This window comes from Colobus angolensis, unplaced genomic scaffold (assembly GCF_000951035.1).
Source record: "Colobus angolensis palliatus isolate OR3802 unplaced genomic scaffold, Cang.pa_1.0 Scaffold218, whole genome shotgun sequence".
NCBI classification, from domain to species: domain Eukaryota; kingdom Metazoa; phylum Chordata; class Mammalia; order Primates; family Cercopithecidae; genus Colobus; species Colobus angolensis.
The window spans coordinates 1,952,742-1,973,479 of record NW_012115355.1 but is presented as its reverse complement, the minus strand read 5'-3'; positions in this window follow the sequence as shown (position 1 = coordinate 1,973,479).

Genomic DNA, 20,738 nt, shown 5'->3' with positions numbered 1-20,738 from the left:
ACCTGGGAGGCAGAGGTTGCAGTGAGCTGAGATTGTGCCACTGTGCTCAAGCCTAGTGACAGAGTGAGATTCCATCTTAAAAAACAAACAAAAAACCAAAAAACAACAACAAAATAATTAAAACACAGATGTTAGCAAAGCTGTGAAGAAAATGAAATGCTTGTACACTGTTAGTGGGGATATAAATTAGTTTAACCGCTGTGGAAAACAGCTTGAAGATTTCTTGAAAACATAAAACATAACCACCATTTGACACAGCAATCCCATCATTGGGTATACACCCAAAGGGAAATAAATCATTCTATCAAAAGGACATGTGCATTCATATGTTTATTGCAACACTATTTAGACATGCATTTATTTGTTCATGACACAAAGACATGGAATAAACCTAGGTGCCCTTCCACAGTGGATTGTATAAATAAAATATGGTATATATACACCATGAAGTACTGTGCACCAAAAAAATGAATGAATTCATGTCCTTTTCAGTAACATGGATGTAGTTGGAAGCCATTATTCTAAGCGAATTAATGCAGGAAAAGAAAATCCAATACCACATGTTCCCTCCTGTAAATCGGAGCTAAACATTGGGTAACCAGGGGCACAAAGATGGGAACAATAGACATTGGAGATTCCAAAATATGGGATGTAGGGAGGAGGGAAAGGATTTATAAAGTATCTATTGGGTACTACATTTAGTACCTGGGTGTTGAGATCATTTGTACCCTAAATGTCAGCATTATGCAACATACCAATGTAACAAACCTGCACGTTGTGCACATGTACCCTAGAACTTAAAGTATAATAACAACAACAACAACAACAAAAACAATAGGGAGAAAATGCACAAATTCACCTGCAGTTGCATATACCCAATAAACCTGTAAAACAAGAAACAAACAAACAGACAAAAATATATTAGAATTTAGTCATTTTAACTAACTGTATTTCTGTAATCCTTAACCAATTCTTTACATTCCACCTACCCTTTTTCCTCCAGCCTCAGGTTACCATCATTCTACTCACTATCTCTGTGAGATATATTTTTTAGTTCTCAAATATTAAGGAAAACATGTGGTATTTGTCTTTCTCTACCTGTCTTATTTCACTTAACATAATGACTTTCAAGCAAGAGGATATATTTTATGATTTTTCTTATTTTTTTATTTAATGATTAATCTACTAATGTCTACTCTCTCTTCACTAATATATGAATGATGACCTATGCATAATGTTACCCTGCTCTTTCCTGTTTTTGAGAGCACTTCTTATTATAATAATGTCTTTATGTAAACAACAAAATTAAACAGGGACACCGTAACAGATTACTCTGAGTTATAGAACTGTATATCCATCATGAAATTCTAGCAATATCATAAAACATAAAAATATGTTTCATTTTTATATACTCACTATGATACACTAAATTGTAGCTCTGTCATTCATCTTTTCTGACTCTCATACCATTTATGAAACATGCAATTATCAGATTTATTTTCTACAGTGTTGACTTCTTTTCTGATTTTTTATAAATGCCATAAATCATGATTTTTGTATACAAAGGCCCTATAAGTGTATACTAGAATATAAAATCCCTACTCATCTTCCAAAATTCACAAGGGATATAAAATAAATAAATACTGTGGGAATGAATGAGTTCAGTTTACAGTCTCAAAAAGATACATTGAATTCATGGCTACTCGAATATCTTAAATTGTTTTATTAACATTGCTTCCCATTGAAATCTGAGGAGACTTGTAGTTAACAATAAAATAATAAAAAAATTCCTCAGAGAAGATAATAAACTACATAGGTTCCAATGTATAAATATGATTTTCCCCTAGAACACACAACACACACAAATAAAATACTAATGGCATTCAACAGCAATACCTAGAAGCCACTGGGGATATTTATTAATGAAATTTTCCTCTGGGGATTGCCTGCTCCCTTAACAACTTGAAAGGATACTTTAGGCATTAAGCTCATTTGGGACTGACTTAGGCAGGTCAAAATATGTACGAATGAAATGTTAAATTCAGTTTAGGTTCAACCTGAAATATGAATTACTTAATGGAAAATAGAAAAGTTATAGAATAAATTAATTTATGAGCTTCCTGGAATTATAGAAAATAGAACATATCGAACTCATTATAGATGCCTAGACTGATAATTTTAATTTGCTCACTTGCTTATCAGAGATCTAACTTCAAAAATTTACTAAAAGTACTGTTACTAAGAAAGTTTATAGTGGTAAACACCTGCACTGAGAATTTAGAAAGATCTCAAATTAATGATCTAACATTGCACCTGGAGGAAATAGAAAAACAAGAATAAACTAATCCCAAAGCTAACAGAAGAAAATAAATAACCAAAACCAGGGCAGAGGTGAATAAGATTGAGACCCAAAAAATCATACAAAGTATCAACAAATCCAAAAGTTGTTTCTTTCAAAGGAAACCAAGATCAACAGATAGTTAGCTAGATTAACAGAAAAAAAGAAAATATACCCAAATAAGCACAATCAGAAACAACAAAAGTGACATTACAACCAATCTCACAGAAATACAAAAAATTCTCAGAAAGTATCTATGCACACCGACTAGACAATCTGGAAGAAATGAATATATTCTTGGAAACACAAGCCTCTGAAGTTAGAATAAGGAAGAAATTGAAAGCCTGAATATATCGAGATCATGTATTGAATCAGTAAAAAAAAAAAAAAGAAAAAACCCTATGAATCAGAAAAAAAAAAAGCCCTGGACCAGATGAATTCACAGCTGAATTCTGCCAGATATACAAAATGTGTTGAAACCAATTCTGCTGAAACTATTTCAAAAATTGGAGGAAGAGAGATGCTTCTGTAATTCATTCTATGAAGCTAGCATCACCCTGATACTCAAAGCTGAAAAAGGCACAATCAATAAAGAAAATTACAAGCCAATATCTCTAATGGATATAGACACAAACATTCTCAAGAAAATACTAGTCACCTGAATTCATCAGTACATCAAAAAGTTAATTCATCATAATCAAGTAAGCTTTATTCCTGGGATGCAAGCCTGGTTCAACATATGCAAATCAATAAATGTGATTTACCACATAAAATTAAAAACAAAAATCATATTACCATGTCAATAGATTCAGGGAAGTCTTTCAATAAAATCCAACATCCCTTCATGATACAAACCCTTAACAAACTAGACATTGAAGGAGCCTTCCTCAAAATAATAAGAGCCAACTATGACAAGCCCAGAGCCGACATTATACTGAATGGGCAAAAGTTGGAAGCATTCCCCTTGAGAACAGGAACAAGAGAAGGATGGCCACTCTCACCACTCCTATTCATCCAAACAGGAAAAGGAGAAGTCAAACTATCTGTCTTGAATGGCAATATGGTCCTATACTTAGGAAACCATACAGACTCCACCAAAAGGTTTTTAGAATTGATAAATGACTTCGTTAACATTTCAGGAAACAAAACTGCAGTATTTCTACACTGACAGCACTAAACTGTGAGCCAAATCAAGAACACAATTCCCTTTATAAGAGCCAAACAAATACATAAAATATCTGGGAATACATTGAACCAAATACATAAAAGATATCTACAAGGAGAACTGGAAACGACTGCTTAAAGAAATCACAGATGACACAAATAGAAAAGCATTCCATTCTAATGTATTGGAAGAACCAATGTTGTTAAAATGGCCATATTGCCCAAAGCAATTTATAGATTCAATGCTATTTCAATCAAATTCATTTTGAACGTCATTTTCCCACAGAATTAGGGGAAAAAACTATTCTAAAATTCATATAAATCTACAGAAGATGCAAATGGGCAAAGCAATTCTAAGTGAAATGAACAAAGCTAGAGGCATTACACTACCCAAATTCAAACTATACTACAAGGCTATAGTAGCCAAAACAGCATGGTAATGTTACAAGAACAGACATACAGACCGATGAAATAGTGTTGAGATCCCAGAAATGAAGTTGTGTACCTGCAGTGGTCTGATCTTTGACAAAGCTGACAAAAATAAACAACTGGGGAATGACTTCTTATTTAATAAATGCTGTTGGGATAACTGGCTGGTCATATGTAGAAGAAACTGGACTTCTACCTTTCACCGTATAAAAAAATAAACTCGAGGTGAATCAAAGATTTACATGTAAGACCTAAAAGCATAAAAGTCTTAGAAGAAGACCTTGGAAATAATATTCTTGATATCAGCTTTGGAAAATAATTTGTGGCTAAGACCTCAAAAGTCATTGCAAAAACAAAACAAAACAAAACAAAACAAAAACAAAAATGGACTATTGGGACCTAATTAAACTAAAGAGCTTCTGCACAGCCAAAGAAACACTGAACAAAGTAAGCAGACACCCTACAGAATAAGATAAAATATTCAAAAACCATGCATCTGACAAAGGTCAAATATCCAGAATTTATAAGAAACTTAAATCAACAAGGTAAAACTAGATAACTCCATTCAAAAGTGGGCAAGGAACATGAACAGAAACTTCTCAAAAGAAAACATACAAGCTTCCAACAAACATGAAAAAATGCTCAACATCACTAGTCACTAGAGAATTGCAAAACAAAACCACAGTGAGATACCATCTCACACTAGTCAAAATGGCTCCTATTTAAAAATCAAAACACAGGCTGGGCATGGTGGCTCAAGCCTGTAATCCCAGCATTTTGGGAGGCCGAGGGGGGTGAATCATGAGGTCAAGAGATTGAGACTATCCTGGCCAACATGGTGAAATCCTGTCTCTACTAAAAATGCAAAAATTAGCTGGGCGTGGTGGCACACACCTGTAGTCCCAGCTACTGGAGAGGGTGAAGCATGAGGATCGCTTGAACCTGGGAGGCAGAGGTTGCAGTGAGCTGAGATTGTGCCACTGTGCTCAAGCCTAGTGACAGAGTGAGATTCCATCTTAAAAAACAAACAAAAAAACAAAAAACAACAACAAAATAATTAAAACACAGATGTTAGCAAAGCTGTGAAGAAAATGAAATGCTTGTACACTGTTAGTGGGGATATAAATTAGTTTAACCGCTGTGGAAAACAGCTTGAAGATTTCTTGAAAACATAAAACATAACCACCATTTGACACAGCAATCCCATCATTGGGTATACACCCAAAAGGAAATAAATCATTCTATCAAAAGGACATGTGCATTCATATGTTTATTGCAACACTATTTAGACATGCATTTATTTGTTCATGACACAAAGACATGGAATAAACCTAGGTGCCCTTCCACAGTGGATTGTATAAATAAAATATGGTATATATACACCATGAAGTACTGTGCACCAAAAAAATGAATGAATTCATGTCCTTTTCAGTAACATGGATGTAGTTGGAAGCCATTATTCTAAGCGAATTAATGCAGGAAAAGAAAATCCAATACCACATGTTCCCTCCTGTAAATCGGAGCTAAACATTGGGTAACCAGGGGCACAAAGATGGGAACAATAGACATTGGAGATTCCAAAATATGGGATGTAGGGAGGAGGGAAAGGATTTATAAAGTATCTATTGGGTACTACATTTAGTACCTGGGTGTTGAGATCATTTGTACCCTAAATGTCAGCATTATGCAACATACCAATGTAACAAACCTGCACATGTAGACCCTGAATATAGAAGTTGAAATACTTTTTAAAAGTCTATTATATCATCACACAATAACCCAGTGGATTTTGCCATAAACAAAAAAAGTGAAAGTTAAAAAAAGCAAGGTCTTTAGACGAAGGAATCAGAATGATATAAAGAAGGAAAAGAAATTTATACCAATATAGAACCTTTTTAGACATGAATTTTAAAAAAAGTGATACCTAGGTTATAAAGTTACTTTTGTGTCCACCCAGTATTTATACACTGTATCCCTAATCAACAATTGGCTGTATTTGAAGACAGAGCATCAAAGGAAGTAATTCAGGTTTGGTGTCCCTATAAGAGGAGACACTAGAGATCTCAGCTTCTCTCCACGCCACCACCAACCCCACAAAACATGTAAGAAAGCTTATGTGAGGACACAGTGAGAAAGATGCCATCTAAGTTATTAATAGTCCTCATTAGAAATCAAATCAACTGAAATCTTGATTTTAGCCTCCAGAACTTTGAGAAATAAATTTCTGTTGTTTAATCTACCCAGTCTATGGTGTTTTGTTATGGCAGCCTGAGCTAATACACTCATGTACTTCAGCTTGAGGAGAATCTGTGTATTTGTTTAGATATTTCCAGTACACATTGATGTATGTTCAAGACTTAACTTTATATTATAGAAATATTTGAAAAAATTTAAATCTATCAAGTAAATTAAATTATATATATTCATTTTATATTAGCTCATTCTTACAATGCTATATAAAACTACCACAGATGGGGTAATTTATGAAGAAAAGAGATTTAATTGGCTCACAGTTCCAGAAGCATGACTGGGAGGAATCAAGAAACTTACAATCATGCGGAGAGGTGAAGGGGAAGCAAGAGCCTTCTTCACACAGCAGCAGGAGAGAGAGAGAAGGAGGAAGTATCACATGCTTTTAAACCATCACATCCTCATGAGAACTCACTCATAGTCATGAGAACAGCAAGGGAGAAATCCATCCCCATTATCCGATCACCTGTCCCCAGGTCCCTCCTCTAACTCAATGTGAGATTTGAGTGGGGACACAAATCCAAACCATATCAATTATATACATATATATATATAATGTATATTATATATATAATGTATAATGGCATTCCAAAATCAGCCATAACTTACTACTGAAAAATGCCTTAGTCTAAGTTTACAGAAAGTGAAAAGTTGAATATTTTCTAAAGGCGCTTACTTCGTACTTGAGAACTCAAATTTAGATCTTTCTTTGGAGGTAAAATGATAAAATGAGGGGAAGGCATGATTAAGATTCATTCTAAGTTTTTGAAAGCAAAGAACTTGGAATGCCTTTTGTAGATAGTAAAGAATCTGTGAAGAACATTAAGGAGAGGAGTAACATGATAAATATGTGCATTAAGATTTCTCTAACTTTAAAGAAAAGAATGGATTGAGGCAGATATGGGAGGGGGGAGTACGCCCAAGATCAGAGCCATATAAGTAAAATAGAACCATAATAAAATCTATATGAGAGATAATGAAGGCCTGACACCATGCAATTGCCATTCAATTAAAGAAGAAATAAGTCTTTATAATATTATGTTGTAGAATTCATTTAATTTTAGTTTTATACCTAAACAAGAGTACATAAAAATAAATGTTTCTGTATATAATGCCTGGAAAAATTCTGAAACTGAAATGATAGCAAAATAGGGGAAAATATATACAATTGAATTTCAAATTTTAGAATTATTGATTTTGTATTGTCAAATGTAAAATTGTACAAATTCATTACCTAAAAGATATATAGGATTGAAGGTGAAGCTGGAGAAAACACTGTTTTAGAGAAAAAAATTTGAGTTTCCTCTGCAAAAGACTGAGAATACAAGATGAACACTCACTATATCAACCAGCAATATCTTCAGTGTGATACAAAAAAAGAAAAAATATACTTTATAAATGATTCATATGTATTAGGTACCCATTTCTTCAAAACAGATAAGCCCAAAGTTAGTGATGTAATGAAATAAACTGATTGCCTGTAGTTTCTGTGGGCCATGAATTCACACAGAGCACATTAGGATGGCTTATATCTGCATGACAGTATCCACCGCTCAGTAGTAAATACTTGAAGACTGAGACTGGACTAATATGAAATCTTGTTCATTCACATGTCTAGCAGATAATACTGATGATCACTTGGAGGCCTACATCAGACACAACACCAATACTTGGCCCAAGGCTGTTCCATATACACTGACTTTTTTCACATTGTTGTGATTGGACTATAAGGCACGCTTCCTTAAACAAAGAGAAGTGAGAAAAAGAGAGTTGTTTGGGAGCCATAGTGCATTTTATGATCTTTAATTTTGGAAACAAAGCAGTAATATTTTATTGTCTTTAGCTTTAAAAGTCCACCAAGGTTCGACATTATATTCCACCATTTGATTGAGGAATATCAACATCACACTCTAAAAAATTTGAATATGAAACAGACAATAATAAACATGGGACTAGAAATAGATGTTATTCAAAAAGGAAAACAATTTAAAACATAAGAATAAAGTGTGGTTCTTTGAAAAATGTCAATAAAATTGATAATCCTTTAGGCAAGGTAATTAGGAAAAAAAGAGTAAAGAAATTTCCAATATCAGGAAAGAAATGGAGGACTTTGCTGAAGACCTTACAGCCGTTGCATAATAATATAAAATAAAGGAGAGGGAAATTAGCAATGTTCATCAAACTTTCAGCTATATGATGATTAACTTCTGGGGCTCCAATGTAGAGCATGGTTACTATAGTTAACAACACTGTTTAGAACACTAGAAATGTGTTAAGAGAGTAGATCTTAAATGTTCTCATCATACGCATAAAAAAATGGAACTATATGAGATAGATAGGTTAATCAGCTTAATTGTGGCGATCATTTCCCAACATATATGTGTATCAAATTACCACATTGTATGTCTTAAACATGTATAATTTGCATTTGTAAATTTTACCACAATAAAGCTGGAAAAAATAAATAACTCTGAAAAAACTAAACTTGTGATTTTGAAAATTTTATTGGACCAATTCCTTGAAATAAATAAACTGCCAAAGCTCACTCAAGAAGAAATAGATAAGCTGAATAGCTCAAGATCAACTAATAAGATTTAAGTAAACTAAAGACCCAGATGGCTATACTGGGAAGTATTCCAAATATTAAAAAATGAATAATACCAAATTCACAAAATTGTTTCCAGAAAAAATAAAAGGAACACATCCAAACTTACGAGGTCAGAATTATCCTGACATCAATACCTGCCATTACAAGAATGGTTAACTGAAGACCAACATGTCTTGTAAATACATATACATTCTTCATAAAACATTGCCAAATTGTGTCCAGGAATATGTATAAAGAATTCTACACGACAACCAAGTAATGATGTGCTAAGAATACAAAGATGGTTTACCAATGGAAAATAAATGTAAGACATTCTTAACAAAACCAGGCTAACAAAGAAAAGCCATATGATCATCTCAATAAAAGAAACACTTCACAAATTTTAGTATCCATACATGATAAACACTCCCAGCAAACTAGGAATAACAGGAATCCATATAAGCCTATAAAAAGATATCTACAAAATTCTACTGCTGATTCCACATGTAATTATGAAAAATTGAACATACCCCTTCTAAGATCAGTAACAGGCAAGGTGTCAATTCTCTCCACTCCTACTAGACACTATACAGAAAGTCCCAGGTAACACAATATGGAAATTTAAAAAAACTTTACAATAGTTTAAATGGATGAAATAAAAGTGTCTCTATCTTCAGGTGAAATGAGTGATTTTAGAGAAAATCTGAAGGAACCATAAAAACGTTTTAAAAGAACGTTTTAAACTAATAAGTTAATTGAAAAAAGTTTCAAGATTCAAAAATAAACTGTATTTCTATTACTATAAACAACTTGAAATTGAATGATAAATAATGTCATTTGCAATAGCATCAAAAACATAAAATAGTTACATATGTAACAAAATATGAGAAAAACCTGTTTGCTGAAAACTACAAAACAATAACGAAATAAATTTTAAACTGTCTAAATGAATTCCGGCAGAGTAATTTGCAATATTTTTGTAGATATTTATAAATTGGTTTTTAAAATTACATGAAAAAATGAAATAAATAGAATACTCAAAACATTCTGAAAAAGAACAAAGTAGTAGACAACTCACTACTTTTCCTTAAGAATTATAAAACTACAGTAATCCTGATTGTTTAATGTTGGCAAGAGATAGATACGGACATCAGTGGAATACTATAGAGAGCCAAAAAATTTATCTCCATAAATATGGTCAATTGATATTTGAAAAAGGTGCCACGGCAAGTTGATGGAGAAATAATACTCCCTTTAACAAATAGTGATGGAACAACTGGATATCCATGTACATAAAACTGAACTTTGTTCCACACATCACATAATATACAAATATTAACTCAGATGGACCCTAGATCTAGCTCTAAATCCTAAAACTATAAAACTTCTAAAGAAAATATAGGAGAAAATCTGTGTCTTTGGATTAAGGTTTTTTTAGATAGACTAACAAAAGCACAATCCCACGAAAGAAAAAGAGAAATAAGATTTCATCAAAATTAAAAAGATGTGGTCTACAAAAAACAGTAAGAAAATGAAAAGACAAGTCACCAGTTAGTTTAAAATAGAACATCTAACAATGAACTTGTACTAAGCATATACAAAGGACTCTCAATATTCAGCAATAAGAAAGCACAAAAACACAATTTTGAAAAATGTGTGAAGTACTAATAAGGATCCATACCAACCTAGTGTCTTATGCCTCTCTTGTGGAAATGGAAAATGGCACAGCCTCTTTGGAAAACAGTTTGTCAGTTTCTCATAAAATGAAACATACTCTTATCATACCAGTATTCTCAGCAATTATAGTATTTGTCTAAGAGAAATGAAAGTTTATTTACATAAAACATGTATGAAAATATTATAGCACCTTCATTCATAAATCACAAAAAACTCAAAATGGCCCAAATATTTAACAACTGGTGAATGGATGAACAACCCCTGGTATATCCACACAAAGGAATACTGTTAATAGACTTAACGTCCAATGAACTAGTGATACACACATCAATACAGATGGATTTCAAATGTGTATTGCTACTTCAAAAACCTGGGCTCAACAGATTTTATACTTTATGATTCTGTTAAATGGCTTTCTGAACCAGTAAAACTAGAAGAACAGAAAACAAATCCGTAGTCTCCAGAGAACTGAGGATAGGTGAGATAGGTGAGTAAAACAGGCCGAGATAACTTTTAAATTTACAGAACTGTTCTATATTTTGATTGTGGTGACATGACAACATGTACTTGTCTAAACTCATAAAACTGTGCAACATAAAGAGTTAATTTTACTCTATAAACTATAACACCGAAAAATAAAATGCAAAGCTACTGGCATCCAAGCAATATAATCCAAACTATATAAAAATGAATGACTTAATTTTTAAACTTTCACTGTGTTTAAGCAAAATACCCTTAATAATCTGAAAACCAAAATAAATGTGTTATATTTTTATGACATTATTGACTTAACAGGGTGTTTTTTAGCTTCCAATTGCTGTGTAACTAATTATCATAAGCATAGTGGTAGAAAACAGTTCCATTTATTAGTTCACAGGTGAGAAGTTCAGCGTATCTTGGGTTTGCAGTGGAAATCTGAATACTGGTGAGGCTGTTTCTTCCGGATGCCCTGGGGGAATGATCCACTTCCAAGTTGATCTTTTTTGTTTCCAGAATTCTGTCTGTTACTTGACTCTTTTGGATTCTAATCCATCATGACAGCCTACATGAAGCTACTAGATGTTTGTTAGATATTAAGTTAGTTTTCTTTCCCCTTATCCATGTCTATAGCAGATTTCTCTTCTTCCTGCTTTGCCAGTGAAAATAGTAGCTACCAGTCCTTGAGTTTTATATACATGTCATTATAATTTCTGCTCTAATTAGTTTCAAAGATATTATTTTTTATTTTATTCCATTTTATATTATTTTTTATGGAGAATGTGACAGGTATTTTTGTTCTCTTTTTCTTCTTTTTTTTGTGAATTTATATATTCTAATCAGAGTGCAAAACCCACTATTAGGTAAAGTTTCAAATCAGAAAGCAAAACAAAACCAAAACATGTTTCTCTGAGAGACAGTAATGAGTTTTCTATTACCACTGAATAATAAGTTATAGTAGAAATATTCTCCACATTTTGAGTGCCTACTCTGTGCCAGTCACTGTTCTAAGCATTTGTATTAACTCATGCTTCAACTCTTATACTGTCAAAGGAGGAAAAGATGCTATATATTTTTCTCAATGTTATATGGTTTTTAAGTAGCAGAATTTATAGTTGAACATATGCAATCTAATTCTGGAGAGCAGTTCATCTGTACAGATTCTGCTTAATCAAAATCTGGTAGTTTAAACAGTGAATGCATTTCATGGTCAAATCTACAACACTGAACCATATTTGGTTATTTTGTTTAAAATTATGGAAAGAAATATATCTTTAAATATTCATATTTAGTTAAAACATATAAAAGCAATCTCAGGTAAATACGTTCTCAAGAGTTTATGATTCTGTATCTTTAATAATGCTGTCAGAAAGCTGAAATATTTACCTATAGTCAACAGAAATCCTGTTATGCATTGGTATGTGCCTGTATTCCTTAATTTCACCTCATCTTCATCTAATAATTAAATATACAGCAGAGTCTTCATTGATATTTCCCTCCAAAACCTTGTTACCAATAGGATGTCATGCCACTATCATCTCTGTAAATCCCAGAATCTAAACATGTCATTTTTAAAGGTCATTTTAGATCTGTCATTCTGGATAGATGTATCTTCTTTCTTGAAAAGGCCAAGTTAAGTATCTTTATTAAAATTATAGTTACTCCATTTCTTTCTTCAATGCTCATATACAAAACATGGTCAAACTAGCCACATGAAAAGCTTAGGTATTTTTGTCAAACTTGAAGCACGTAATACATAATAAATTTCTTCATAATTTGTTATTTTATAATTTACAAGAATTCTTTCTTTTAGAATATTGACAACTATCATTGTATATATTTATATATTTATGGGGTACAACATCATGCTATATGTATACAATGTGGAATTAATGAATCAAGCTTATTAACATATCTGTCACCTCAAATGCTCATCACTTATTCCTCCTAACTGAAACATTATATCCTTTGACCAATAACTCCTCATTATTCCCAGTCCCAGCCACTGGTAACCACCATTCTGCTCTGTGCTTCTGTGAGTTTGTTTTAGATTCCACATATAAGTGAGAACATGCGATAATTGTCTTTGTATGCCTGAACTGCCTTTGTGTGCCTGCCTTTCACTTAGTATTTTGTCTTCCAGATTCATCCATGTTGCTCTCTAATGACAGAATTTCCCTTTTAATTAAAACTGAATTGTACTTATTTTGTATATATACTCAATTTATTTATCCATTCATGAAGACATTGGTTCCATATATTGGCTATGGTAAAGAATGTTGCATTAAACATGGAAGTGTAGCTCTCTCTTTGACATGACTTCAGATCCTTTGGATTTTTACCCATAAGTAGGGATCTGGGTAAAAAAATGATCCATAATGTAGTTTTTTGAGAAAATTCTATTTAAGTTTTTCATAATAGCTGTACTAATTTACAACCCCATCAGAAGTGTGCCAGGGTTCCCTTTCCTCTATGTCCTCCCCAACACGTGTTATCTTTCATTTCTTTGATAATAGCCACTCTGACAAGTGTGAGGAAATATCTCATTATAGCAGGTTTATATTTAAGTATTTAATTCATTTTGACTTGATTTTTGTATATAATATGAAATATGGGTCCAAGTACTTTCTTTTGCACATTGATATCCAGTATTCTGTTAACGCAGTATATCACATTTATAGATTTGTGTATGTTAAACTGTCCTTGCATCCCTGGGGTAAATCCCTCTTGATATGACAAATGATCTTTTTAATGTGGTATTGAATTGAGTTTGCTAGTATTACATGAATTCTTATGTAACTTCCTTGGTGAAGCCCAAGCTTCACATGCTATATTGCAATATGCCATAAATCCAACAACTAAGATGTTTAAAAAGGTATCAGTACTAAATAATAAATTCCAAACTTTTCCAAAATTATTATTTAATGAATATTTTCATTTTCTACTATTAAAGTTGTGAGTTTACATTTAGGAAACACATGAAGCAAAAAAAAGTCAGCCTTGATTCTAACTATTCAGAGCTTTGGGTAGCCTTGATTATGAACGGATGATCACTTTATTGTATAATATTCATGGTACTTAAAGACATTAATGTATTTAAAATATTTTCATAGCATAAGCAATTATTTTATTCAGAAAACTAATATTTTTATAGTACTTTAAGTTCTAGGGTACATGTGCACAGCGTTCAGGTTTGTTACATAAGTATACATGTGCAATGTTGTTTTGCCGCATCCATCAACTCATTGTTTACATTAGGTATTTCTCCTAATGCTATCCCGACCCCAGCCCCCACCCCCTGACAGGTCCTAGTGTGTGATGTTCCCTGCCCTGTGTCCGTGTGTTCTCATTGTTCAACTCCCACCTATGAGTGAGAGTATGCGGCGTTTGGTTTTCTGTCCTTGTGAGAGTTTGCTTAAAATGATGGTTTCCAGCTTCATCCACGTCCCTACAAAGGACATGAACTCATCCTTTTTATGGCTGCATAGTATTCCATGGTGTATATGTGCCACATTTTCTTAATCCAGTCTATCATTGCTGGATATTTGGGTTGGTTCTAAGTCTTTGCTATTGTGAGTAGTGCCACAATAAACATACGTGTGCATGTGTCTTTATAGTGGCATGATTTATCATCCTTTGGGTACATACCCAGCAATGGGATTGCTGGGTCAAGTGGTATTTCTAGTTTCTAGATCCTTGAGGAATGGCCACACTGTCTTCCACAATGGTTGAACTAATTTGCACTCTCACCAAACAGTGTAAAAGTGTTCCTATTTCTCCACATCCTCTCCAGCATCAGTTGTTTCTTGACCTTTTAATGATCACCTTTCTAACTGGTGTGAGATGGTACCTCATTGTGGTTTTGATTTGCATTTCTCGGATGACCAGTGAAGATGAGCATTTTTTCATATATTTATTGGCTGCATAAACGTCTTCTTTTGAGAGTTTCTGTTCATATCATTTGCCCATTTTTTGATGGGGTTGTTTTTTTCTTGTAAATTTGTTTAAGTTCTTTATAGATTCTGGATATTAGCCCTTTGCCAGATGGGTAGATTGCAAAAAGTTTCTCCCATTCTGTAGGTTGCCTGTTCACTCTAATGAGAGTTTCTTTTGCAGTGCATATACTCTTTAGTTTAATTAGATCCCATTTGTCAACTTTGGCTTTTGTTGCCACTGCTTTTGGTGTTTTAGTCATGAAGTCTTGCCCATGCCTGTGTCCTGAATGGTATCGCCTATGTTTTCTTCTAGATCTTGTCTTCTAGGTCTTCTACGGTGTTAGGTCTTACTTTTAAATCTTTAATCCATCCTTACGGTGTAAGGAAGGCATCCAGTCTCAGCTTCTACATATGACTAGCCAGTTTTCCCAACACTATCCATCAAATAGGGAAACTTTTCCCCATTGCTTGTTTTTGCCAGGTTTGTCAAAGATCAGATGGTTGTGGATGTGTGGTGTTATTTCCGTGGTCTCTGAGTCTCTGTTCTGTTCCATTGGTCTATATCTCTGTTTTGGTACCAGTACCATGCTGTTTTGCTTAGAGTAGCCTTGCAGTATAGTTTGAAGTCAGGTAGTGTGATGCTTCCAGCTTTGTTCTTTTGGCTTAGGACTGTCTTGGCTATGCGGGCTGTTTTTCGGTTCCATATGAATTTTAAAGTAGTTTTTTCCCAATTCTGTGAAGAAAGTCATTGGTAACTTGATGGGGATGGCATTGAATCTATAAATTTCCTTGGATAGTATGGCCCTTTTCACGATATTTATTCTTCCTATCCATTCACATGGAATGTTCTTCCATTTGTTTGTGTCCTCTTTTGTTTCATTGAGCAGTTTGTAGTTCCCTTTGAAGAAGTCCTTCACATCCCTTGTAAGCTGGATTACTATGTATTTTATTCTCTTTGTAGTAATTGTGAATGGAAGTTCACTTACGATTTGGCTCTCTGTCTATTATTGGCATATAGGAATACTTGTGATTTTTGCACATTGATTTTGTATTCTGAGACTTTGCTGAAGTTGCTTATCAGTTTAAGGAGATTTTGGGCTGAGATGATGGGGTTTTCTAAATATATAATCGTGTAATTAGAAAACTTATTTTTTAAAGGAATTCAGTGAAGAAAAACATTCAGCTGTTTAGGTTTACATATTATGAATACCTGTGTCTACTTTACATTCTAATCAATTCAACATTGTTTCCTAGGCACAGCTTTCTATTCTCAAGTGTATCCATTAGGCTAAACTTAGAAATATAATTGAAATAATATGTGTAATATTTGTGGTAAGCAGAATTCCAAGATGGTCAGCTAAGAGTCCTGGCCTCTGGTTATTAAACACTAAAGAAGCTAGTACTATAAAGGGATTTTCCATTATAATTAATGTTACTAAGTTTTTTGTTTCACAGATTATCTGTGTACACCTAAATGAGCCCTTTATAACCAGAATGTTTCCCAAGTGGCAACAGGGGGAAAAATTGGGAAGATTCAAATTTAAGAAGGATTTAAGAATTTGATATGATGTTGAAAGATGAAGGATGAAAGATGATGAAAGATGAAAGATCTCTATGCAAAAACTGGAATCTCCTACATGCTGAGAACAATCCCTTCTGACAGCCAACAGAAAAATAAAATATTTAATTCTATCAGTGCATTGTAATGCGTAAGAGATATAACAAAACTATTAAACATTTTTTTTCAATTTGGAAGGCTGAGGTGGGTGGATCACGTGAGGTCAGGAGTTTGAGACCAGCCTGGCCAAAGTGGCGAAACCCCATCTCTACTAACAATCCAAAAATTAGCCAGCCCTGGTGGCGGGCACCTGTAATTCCACCTACTCTGGAGGCTGAGGCAGGAAAATCGTTTGAACATGGGAGGCAGAGGTTGCAGTGAGATGAGATTGCGTCACTGCACTCCACCCTGGGTGACAGAGTGAGACTCCATTTCAAACAAACAAAAACATTTGCCAGTTCTTTTTGAAAAAAATTCATTGTAATTTTGTACCATGTTCTTCTCTTCCAGTTATTATTTTGAATAATACTGAGGTGGAATAATAGATACAAATTAGGTTTAGCAGGAATGTTCTAGATGCAATGGCAGTAATTCTCTATCATTCATCATCTGTGTTGCAAATTATATGTTTTAAAGCCTACTAATCCATTTATCTTATGTATTATGAATATTACACCTATAAATCAGAAACTTAGGTATTTATGTTTTACTACTAAATTAAGTTATACAAAAATTATTTATTCTCTAACTAGAACCTGCCAGACACTAGAGCAGGCACTGGGTTTTTAATGTTCAGCAAAAAAGATAGGGTTCTGAATTATGATTTTCAATAAAGTTATTATAAACATAAATATAAATAAATAAATTATTTTGTAAAACCTTATGGAGAAAAAATAGATACTGCTGTGAAAATACGTAACATTAAATTGTTTCTAGTTGAGGATTTCAGGACAAAACTCCTCTGAAGAAGTAAATTATTGAGCTGAAACTGGATAGATGAAATATAGTTGTATAGATGAAAAACGGGAGGAAATTTTTTCAGGCAAAAAAAAAAAAATGTGTGCAAAGCTTGGGGACACCAGAAAGCATAGTCTCTTTAAGAAATTGGAAAAGGTCTATTGGACCAAAATGGAAAGGCATACCTGAGAATAAGCTTCAGATTTAGAAGCAACAGCCTGATCACAGAACATTGACGTTTTTGTTAAGTATTTTTGATATTCATCTGCAACAAAATTGAAGTTTTCAAGTCAGAATTATTTTGATAATATCAAACTGGGATTCTGGAAAGACTGCTTTTCCGGTGATTTGAGTCTGTATTGAAGGGGTGGCTAAAGAAGTGAAAGATGAGTAGAAAGATATTAATATATTCTAGGTGAGAGATGTTTAATTACAACAAGGTAGTGTTACCAGAAATAGAAAAAGACTACTTGAGCTTGGGAGGTATTTGGGAATAAAATAGATATGACGTTTGATAAATTTAACAGAACAACTCAGGGATATGGAAACCATGATAATTTTTAGATTGCTTTTTAAAATAACTGTGTCTTTGGTGTGTCATTTGCTGAGGCAGATAGCAAGAGAGAATTCTACTGGATAAGAAATATTATGAGGTTGTTTGGGACATGTTTAATTCGCTATTTTATTTGGAACATCTAGATAAAAATATCAAGTAGTGAATGGGGCATATTATTCAAGAACTTTAGAAAAGAGTTGAAAGTTGGAGATATAAATCTGGACATCATTTGTGCATAGACAATATTGGGACTGGTTATATAAGTGAGAAAACAGAGTTAGAGAGAGGGTCTGGGACTTGCTGTTGTGATGTCCCCAATGTTTAATGTCAGAATACACGATGAGATTTAAATAGATCTGTCAAAAAGGTGGGAGAAATTCCAGGGAGAGTGTAGTCATGGAAACTAGGGAAAGATCATGTTTCAGAGAGAAGCAGGGGCTCAACATTGTCAAATATTGCTGAGAGTTCAAGTGAGATAAAGACTAAATTATAGCATGAGATGAAGAAAACAGATTCGCTGTAGCTCATAGACAAAGCTATGTTCCATAGGATGATGGTGGTGGTGAATGGGTCGAGGATTGTTTGTAGAAAGAGAAAGGCTTCACTGACTATTGATTCTATTTTGTGTAGTTGGTTCTGAAAGTCTGCAGAGAAACTGAGCAGAAGTTGAAGTGAAATATGTGTTATGATGATTTTCTTCTTTCATTTTTTAAAGATAAGCAGGACTTTGAAATTATCAAATGTTTTTGGAAAGGATTTAGAGATCTCATTAGAAAAGAGATCGAATGTAGAGAATAATGAAATAATAATTTGTTCTTCAGTTATATTGAGAATGAAAGTGAAGAAAATTACGGATAGAGAGGGAAGAAGCATTTTCTTTACCATTATAGAAGGAAAGGAATAAAACACTGATGTGGAAGGAGACAGATTGGGAAGTTAGTTACATTGTTAGAGAGTTTTGTTCTGATGTTATATAATGGCAATACTGCATTTGAAAAGAGATGAAAATGATTCAGACATTCAGGGATTAGAGTCTATTTTAGATTGTGGATCATAAATGCACACTGATAACAATTTACCCATATATGTGAAATTTTTCCAGCTGTCCTTTTCTATGTCAATACAATCACAGACTGGAAAATGAAAAAGAAAGGAGCAAAGAAATTGAGAATGTAGGTAGTGATGTTGCAATCATGAACAGTAGCTCTAAGCTGAATAGAGAAGAAGCTTAATAAAGCAGAGGGTTTACAGATAGAAAAACATAAAAAATGTATATTTCCAGAATTCCCAATGAAATAGAAGAATAACAGTGAACATAGTTGAATAAGAAAAGTAGAAAAAGAATCGTTGTGTTCACAAAACAGAATGTTTGATTTCATAATAGTAAAGACCATTAGATTTGACGTGAAAATGTGTATTGGTTGCTTTAATCAATATCTATTTAGCACACTTATGAGTACAGAAGTCATATCATAGTGGGCTTAAGAGTTGAAGTTGATGATGTAGAAATTGCAAGTTTTCAAGTCCTGTCAGAGAGTTTAAAGATAAGTTCTCTTAATGAAAAGATTTTAAAACTAGGAAGACATAAATGTGTTTGGGGGCTAAAATTTATAAGATAGTAGACATAGAAATATCAGAAATAGATTAAAAGCATTGACAAAAGCAGTTCTCTGAGGAGGGAAAACACAATGAATAAAAATCACAAATGATCATTTTAGCCTTGCCAGAGAATGATGTAAAATCCTTCTCCAGAAGCACCCAAGGGAAAGAAAGTCAGGAAAATAAATACACAAATGGTACAGACATGGAGGTGGAGAAGAAAAAAGTGATAAGAAGTTATCAAACATTAATTCTTGTTTCAGGGAGTCGAACTGAGGTTCTCTGTGGAAGGTGGGACGCTCAAATATATGATTGGCAGCTTGAAATTTTTTATAAAGTGACATGTTTTCTATTTACTTTCACATCATGGTGATATCTATCTGAAAAACAGGAGATTTGGATACCAGCTGTACCTCTGATGTACAATGGGCCAAAACCCTTAATACTTTTTTTTTTAAAGTGTATAGATTCAAGGAGTTTGTCACATGAATATATTGTGTAGTGGAGAGGTTTGGGATCCTAGTGAAGACATTATCTGAATAAAGAACATTGTACTCAATAGGTACAACGTTCATCTCATCTCCCTCCCATGTCCCTAACTTTTGGTATCCCAAGTATCTATTTCCCTCTGTATTCCCCATGTGTACCCATTCTTTATATTCTACTTTATAAGTGAGAATCTGCAGTGTTTGATTTTCTGTTTCTGAATTATCTTACTTATGATAATGGCCTCCAGCTCCATCTGTGTTGCTGCAAGACAGGATTTCAGTTTGTCATTATTTCAAAAAGACACCTGCATTTGTATGTTTATTAGAGCATTATTCACAATAGCAAAATCATGAAATCAACCAAAGTGTCCATCCACAGATGACTGGGTAAAGAAAATATGGTATCTATGCACCATGGAATAATAAACAGTGATTAATAAAAAACTGGGATTTGCTGTTGTCTAAATGCTGAAAACAACCTCTTTGGGCAGCCAATAAAGAAAAATAAAATATTTAATTATATCAGTGTGCCATAGTGGATAGCAGGCGTAAAATAACTCTTAGAAATGTTTCAATTTGGGAGGCTGAGGTGTGTGGATCACATGAGGTCAGGAGTTTGAGACCAGCCTGGCCAACATGGCAAAACTCTGTCTGTACTAAAAATACAAAAGTTAGCTGGGCTGGTGGTGGGTGTCTGTAATCCCAGCTACTTGGGATGATAAT